The following is an 8411-nucleotide window of genomic DNA, read 5'->3' on the forward strand; positions in this document are numbered from 1 at the left end:
TTTATTCTTATTTAGCGTTTGACTGCAGGGGTGGTCATCAATAAAAGCAGATTTGGGCTGAATTTTCCAATCTAAAACTCATGTATAAATTTTTACTAAAATGTTTAATAATTATTATTTCCTGGAGGTTTAGATTACTGTGGTTATTAGAAAATTTGAGGATAACATTTGAGGTTTATATTTTTTAAAAATGCAACATTTTTATATGCAATGCAAGATGAGACTTTTGGTTGGCTTCCAAAGTCTAATATTGTCCATGCTTCTAATGGTTTAAAATGTACAGTTTGTTTTACTTTACTTGAGTTATTGTTGTTCATGTTGATGCATAAGTGTTTTTTCAGTTTCTGGTTCAGGTTTTTGTTATATTATGTTCCAGTGTTCGCTACTAATAGAACCCTATAACTGTAGATTTTAGATTATAAAGATCTGCAAAATAAAAACACCTGAACAAGCAGATCAGACTGTACTATTCGAGACCCTGGAGAAAACTCAAAACACTACACAGTCAAACCACTTTAATAGATTAAAACTGTATTATTGATGCTCTCAAACACACACACACACACACACACACACCAGTCAGAGCAGAGGGTCTCCAGGACTAGGATTAATTAACCACTGCATTAATAATAAAGCTAAATGTTATAGTGGGATTCATAAAGACTGATCACACTCACCAAACACAGTCAGTGTAACAGCAGAACTGATCTGTGATTCAAGTGAGGTTCCTCTCACTGTTCCACTGCAGGAGTATTCACCACTGTGAGACCCTGTTACAGAACTGATTATATACTCCTGTGATGAGCTGTATGGAGAATCTGGGTCTCCTTGTTTATACCAGCTGTATGGTGAGTTAATCTGTCCTCCTCCTCCCTGTATAACACATCTGAAAGTGACTCTCTCTCCTCTGAACGGCTGATTAGGAGTTATGATCAGCACAGGTTTTGGTTTCTCTGTGTAAATAAAATAAATATTCAGAACAGACAATTACATTACATTACATTACATTACATTACATTACATTACATTTGGCAGACGCTTTTGTCCAAAGCGACTTACAATAGTGATGTACATGGAGTAATAGAAGTTTAAGGTAAAAACATTTTAGACAGGGCCTAAAGGAGGTCAAAGGGAAATAGTGGGAAAAGGAGGAAAGGAGTGGAAGAAGGAAATGAGGTTAGAAGTAGTTAGTATGTTAGAGGCAAGGGCGTAGGAGCGGGTTTGATATTGGGGGGGGACACATTTGCTAATATAACCAAAGCCCACGCTATAGTAGAACAACATTTGTGGAATTACTTTTAATCACAAATAAACCCTTTTTTTCTGTATTTTGTTTATTATTAGTAACATCCAAGTAAAGGTTACTCCACATTACATTTACTGTTGTTAGAAAAAATTATGCTTGAAATGTTTGAATTACATATGGCGAAAACTGATTAGTAATCACCTAATATTTGAAATAATATAACAGATTTGGTTATTATTATTATTATTATTATTATTATTATTATTATTATTATTATTATTATTATTATGTATTGGCATGTCAATTATGTTGTATATTTACATTTTCTCCACTCTTTAAAAAAAAAAATAGTAGCATTGGGTCCTGCACTTTTAATTTTTTCTACTGAGAGCCTAGTTACAATGGTGTCCTTTTTCTAAAAAGAATGTAACTACTTTTCATAGAGACTTTTGGCAGAAGTTAATATAAACGTTAGATGTCAGGACATGTGGTCTTACTGTGGTCTTACTGTGAACTACAAATGAACAAAAGTTATGTTACAGCAGTGTTTCTCAACCCTGTTCTTATTCTACTGAATATCCCCACTGTTCTGTATATTCTAAAGCTTGCTCTAATTTAAAGGCACTTAATAAAGTAAGTGGTGTCTAATACACAGCTGGATATACATAATGATTGATTTAGGCTCCATAGGGGGCTAAGGGATTTTAACAGGAAAACTCTAACTCTAACTCACTCACACAGCTGCAGTTTATTAATCACAGTGGTTTTGATCTGTGTGCTGATTCAGAGACGTGTATTTTTAACCAGCTATCAGAAACAAATCATCACAGTTTACATGGTTAGCTCTGTTACCTTTCTTTTAGAAAAATCTCCGTATATCCACATCTGTTTTTAAATCAGCTGCTGCTGCAGCCCGATGCTAATTCTCACAGCGAGGGTGGGGCTTCCCCCACCTGCACAAAGACTCTCCTAGCATCTCCGGCACCTCCTAAGCTAGCTCCTCCAGCGGCGAAGGCACGCTCCTCTCCGGCGTCTCCTAAGCTAGCTCCTCCAGCGCTCCGTTCTGGCGGGTTCTGAGGCGCGCTCCGTCCCGGCGACTCAAGAGATGCTCTCCGTGACTTTCTCCGCGCCGTCTGCAGCTCCAGCAGTCCAAGCCTCCGTGTCTGCTCCAGCAGTCCAAGCCTCCATGTCTGCTCCAGCAGTCCAAGCCTCCGTGCCTGTTCCAGCAGTCCAAGCCTCCGTGCCTGTTCCAGCAGTCCAAGCCTCCGTGTCTGCACCAGCAGTCCAAGCCTCCGTGCCTGTTCCAGCAGTCCAAGCCTCCGTGCCTGTTCCAGCAGTCCAAGCCTCCGTGTCTGCACCAGCAGTCCAAGCCTCCGTGCCTGTTCCAGCAGTCCAAGCCTCCGTGTCTGCACCAGCAGTCCAAGCCTCCGTGCCTGTTCCAGCAGCCCAAGCCTCCGTTCCTGCTCCCGCAGTCCAAGCCTCCGTGCCTGTTCCAGCAGCTCAAGCCTCCGTGCCTGTTCCAGCAGCCCAAGCCTCCGTGTCTGCTCCAGCAGCCCAAGCCTCCGTGTCTGCTCCAGCAGCCCAAGCCTCCGTGCCTGTTCCAGCAGTCCAAGCCTCCGTGCCTGTTCCAGCAGCCCAAGCCTCCATGCCTGTTCCAGCAGTCTAAGCCTCCGTGTCTGCTCCAGCAGTTCAAGCCTCCGTGCCTGTTCCAGCAGTCCAAGCCTCCGTGCCTGTTCCAGCAGTCCAAGCCTCCGTGTCTGCTCCAGCAGTCCAAGCCTCCGTGTCTGCTCCAGCAGTCCAAGCCTCCGTGTCTGCTCCAGCAGTCCAAGTCTCCGTGCCTGCTCCCGCAGCTCAAGCTCCTCTGTCAGTGGTGCCCGCCACTCCTGCACCAACGCCAGCGATGCTCGTCGCCGTGCCACCAGCTCCTGCTGCCCAAGTCGCCGCGCCGCCAGCTCCTGCTGCCCAAGTCGCTGCGCCGCCAGCTCCTGCTGCCCAAGTCGCTGCGCCGCCAGCTCCTGCTGCCCAAGTCGCTGCGCCGCCAGCTCCTGCTGCCCTGTCCAGTCTCCGTCCCCTGTCCAGTCTCCATCCCCTGTCCAGTCTCCATCTCCTGTCCAGTCTCTGTCTCATGTCCTGTTTCCATTTCAGTCCCCGGTCTCGTCTCTTGTTTTTCCCGGCCCCTCCCCGCCACCAGCCCCTGGGGTTCGTTTTTACGCGCCTCGGGAGCTGCGCATTTAGGGGGGGGCTTCTGTCATGTCCTGGCCCTGTTTCCTGTCTGTCCTCGTGCCTGTGTGTGTCCCACGTGACCTGTGCCCCTGTGTTGTGTCCCAGTACTTTTCCACCTGTGTCTATTTGTAGCTCCGCCCCCTAGCCCCAGGTGTTTTCATTTCCTGCCTGGTCTTCCCTGACAGTAAATTTGAAGATAACATTTGAGGTTTATATTTAAAAAAATACAACATGGGTTGACTTCTAAAGTCTAATCTTATCTATTCATCTAATAGTCTAGAGCTTTAATTAGTATGTTATACTTTACATTACTTTACTTTTTATTGTTGTTCATGTTGATGCATAAGTGTTTCCTCACTTTCTGGTTCAGGTTTTTGTTATATTTTGTTCCCGTGTTGGCTACTAATAGAACCCCCACAACTGTAGACTAAAGACTATAAACATCTTCCAAAATAAAAACACCTGAACAAGCAGATCAGACTGTTCCAAAACTCAAAACACTACACTGTCAAACCACCTTAATAGATTTAAACTGTATTATGAATGCTCTCAAACACACACACATCCACACACACACACACACACACACACACACTCCAGTCACAGCAGACAGTCTCCAGGACTAGGATTGATTAACCAATGGAATAATAATAAAGCTAAATGTGATTATGAAGACTGTAGAGATGATCACACTCAACAAACACAGTCAGTGTAACAGCAGAACTAATGTGTGATTCAAGTGAGGTTCCTCTCACTGTTCCACTGCAGGAGTATTCACCCCTGTCATAATCTGTAACAGAACTGATTATATACTCCTGTGATGAGCTGGATGGATAATCTGGTTTCCCTGACTGTCTCTCCTCTGAACACCTGATTAGCAGGAGTTATGTTCACCTCAGGTGTTGGCTTCTCTGTGTAAATAAAATAAATGATCAGAACAGATGATGGATATGGATGTGTGTTTTTGTCTGTGTGGATTTTAAATGATGGTTTAAACAAAACACACCTCCACCGTTCTGTCTGTAAGGAGCACAAATAATGTGTAACTCTAGAAAAAGCCTGAAATTCATCATTATATTAAACTAACTACTTATTTATTTACTATTCATTTCTTTTAATAATAAAATGATGGTGATAATATCTAACCTGCATCTTTATTTGTAATCAGTATTTGACTGCAGAAAAAGAGGATACAAAGTATGGTCAATCTACTAGTCGTTTACTAGGCAGTCTGACAGTTTTAGTATAAAAAAATATGAAATATCAATACTTTACCCATGTTTGCGTTAGAGAATATTGAGATCTCTATGCAATATAAGTTTGCTAATAAATTTAAAGTTAAAGAGTTAAAGTTTATTTTTCAACATATAGAAAATGGGTTGGCTGCCAAAACCTAATTTTGCCTGGTGATTCTAATTGTCAAGATTAGTGCTGTGCGATATGATGATTAATATCGTGGGGACGATAGAAAAGTGCTACTGACCTTCTATCGTCCCTATCGTTTCTGCAGTAGGGGGAGTCGCAGACGCAGAGGCTTCAGACTTGACTCAGACTCCTGTTTTAAGACTCGTGACCGATCATGGTTTTCTATTTTTGGTGAGGAAATTTTGAAATGTGGGATCTTGGACCGATTTTATGTGGTATATGGCACTCTGTTGTGTATTTTTACATTTTAATTATTTCACTAGAACGTCATACTGCCGCTTCTCCTTCTGTTCTATAGGTGTTGTGTCTCATAGCGCTGGAAAAGCTTTATATTCTGTCTGTTAAGCTACTTTAGATTATTATTTGTAATAATCTAAATTTAGGAGCTGTCACTTTGTAATAACTGCTGTTTTATAGATCCAATTGTAACTGAAGTTGTTGTAAAAACTAAAGAGAGGAAAAGTGTGCAGTGTCGATATGATTTTATATAAAATCCACAGTTTGCAAATGTAAATTTGCTCTTAACCTAGGTAAAGTTCTGGTCTAATAAATTGTGGTACAGAATCCCATCATATATGTGAAACTGTTTTTCCACTTTGTTGTTTTATCAAAATATAAAAGCAGCATCAACCTCCTACAGCCTTTTTGATAATAATAATAATAAAAAGCAGACCTATTCAGACTTTCTGGGTGGTGTAAACTCTGCAGTTGGAGACAAAGATACAGCAGTAGGAAGTCATGTGAATACATTTAGTAGATCATCAAGAGACTTTTAATTAATAATGAAAATGTAGTCTCTCTCGTAATTCAGATGATTTCCACTTAATTGTTCAGGTTCATATCTGTAAATGTTCAGAGTTCACTGAACGTATAACAGGTATAAAACCTTTACAGCATCTTCAATAAGATGCTACAGATACTGATTCAGACACCAGTTTAGAACTGGATGATGTTTTGGTTCAGGTTAAAATCAGGATTAGGTTTTTCTGTTAGTATTAGGATTATAGGTAGAATTCAGTCTAGGGATAAGAGGGTGGTCAGGGTTACAGTTGCATTGGTGTTTCGATTAGTGAATATTAGGGATAAGGTGAGGGTCAGTGAGGATTAAAAATCGTCTGCTTGATGGATGTAACAGTCGTTTAACTTAATTTAACATATTAACAATATATCTATTTAACATAAGTAATGTGTCATCAGTAGATCATTCAGTTCACTTCAGTGTTTAAGGGGCAGCACTGCTGCTACTTCACTGAAATGGCTTTGGTATATTAAAGTCTATTAGCAGTTAAGAAATCATTTACAAAGAACCACTCAAAATAAAGCACTAAGATGTGGCTGCTTCTGCCACACAGCAGAAGCAACACAGCAAATCAATTCTGAAGCATAGTTTTTTTATATAGATGAGTTTTCAGTTTTCAGAAATAGTTATATTTTGTATGTGATTCAGAAATAAAGAAGTTGTTTGTGCTGGTATTCTGAATGATGTGAAATGATGCCTGTCTGAAGGAACATCTGAAGACTGACTTATGTTGCATGTTGTAAAGAAACTCACCTGACACTGACAGTGACACAGGATTGCTGGGTTCAGTAGTTATGGAGTCTGTGGTACTTGGTCTTCCTTTACAAGTGAATGCAGCACTGTCGCCTGATGTTGCCATAAACCTGTATACATTTTGGTCTGTAGCAGAATGAACTGCTCTTCCATCCTTAAACCAGCTGTAAATCCACTCAGTGTCTTCTCTTGTCTCTATTTCACATGTAAGATTGACAGTCTCTCCTATGAATACTGCAGTTCGCTCAGCCTTCAAAGTAAGATAAGGTGTTGGCACCTCTGTAAGAACCCAAAAGCAAACGTATATTTCAATTAAATATTACATATATTTAAGAAAATATATTTTAACAGCTGAGTTTGTTTGGTATGTGACTGAAAACAGCACACAAGTATATTTTCTGTGTGAAATGTTTGAAATCTCAGTTTTCAGTGTCATCTTGTGGACAGAAAAACATGAAAACCCTGACATCACAATTCTTTTTTTGTCTAAAAACACATCATTACTCCCTATATAGTGAAGTACATATGAATGTAACAAAACAACAGCATTTACATGCAGACAGCACAATATTTCAGATTTCCACATATAAAGAAATGTAAATAATGTAAGTATGTAATGCTCTGTTTAGATTTAGAATCTGCAGTTTCATAACTGTAGACTATGCCACATTTATGGTTAAACCTCTGTGTTTTCTTTCTTCTTCATGGTGTGTTTATATTTTATATTTTAGATAATTTAGATGGCATGCTGCTTAAATGTCTCTCTTCATGATATTCTTTTATTTCATTCAGGCCTAGTGCAACGAGCCTAAAGGTAAAGGACACAGCTTAGCCCAAGCACATTCCTATGTGCAGAATCCACTTGTCACGTCCTTGCCCTGTTTCTTGTCTATTCTCATGTCTCTGTGTGTTATCCCCACATGACCTGTGCTCCTCTGTGTTTCTTCCCCAGTAATTTTCCGTCACGTGTGTCCCATTTGTAGCTCCGCCCTTACCCCAGGTGTTCGTGTTTAGTGTGTGTTTCCTGTTTGTATATATAGTCCTCCTGTGTCACTTTGTCCTCGTCTGTCTTTGCACTAACTCCTGTTATTTTGTCTCTCCGCGTTCCTTCGTTTTCATCGCCCTAGTCCTTATTCTGTATTTATCTTCTTGTTTATTTCTTGTTTTTCCTAGTTTATATATTCTTGTTTATTTCTTGTTTTTCCTAGTTAATATCTTCTTGTTTATTTGTTCTGTTCTGTTTTGTTTTATCTAGTTTTAGTTATTTGTTTATTCCTTGTTTATTCCTTTTATATATCCCTGCCCTGTTTAGTTTTGTATTATTTCTGTTCTTGTTTTTTTCTCTTTTTTTACCCCCTTTTTTTTTTATCTCTCCTTTGATCCTTGTTTATTCCTTTGTTTGTTATCGTTACCCCTCGTTTGTTTTGGTTTACTCTATTTGTTTCTTTGTTATTTATTTAATAAATTTTCCCTTACCTGCATTTACGTCCGCCTTCACATCTTCCTGCCTGGCATTCCCTGACATCACTATGGCCAGCAGGAAGACATCACATACAATAAACGTTAGGTCTTATATAGTACAGAATTTAAAGCAGTAAAATATTATTACACTTCATTTTCTCATTTATATCTGCATGTAAGCCAGTACTGCCCAAAATGTTCATTCTATTTTCTGTTTCTGTAATAATGATCCAAAGAGTTAAGCTAAATGTTTTTTAAATAACTGGAGAAAAAGAAAATCGCTTGAAACAGACAGTGAGTTCTATTCTAAAAAAAAACAGAAATGATAATGTCTAAAAAATTATTTTAAAATAAATAAAACTAAATATTTTTTTTAAATAAAAAAATACTCTATGTACCAGCTTTATGCTAACCAGATGTTCTTGATAAGTAAATGCTATGGGCAATATTGAGGTCAGCAAAAATGACTGAGTCTATGTTTATATACTGTACCATAAGTTGATA

This window comes from Astyanax mexicanus, chromosome 8, assembly GCF_023375975.1.
Source record: "Astyanax mexicanus isolate ESR-SI-001 chromosome 8, AstMex3_surface, whole genome shotgun sequence".
In the NCBI taxonomy this organism is placed as follows: Eukaryota; Metazoa; Chordata; class Actinopteri; order Characiformes; family Acestrorhamphidae; genus Astyanax; species Astyanax mexicanus.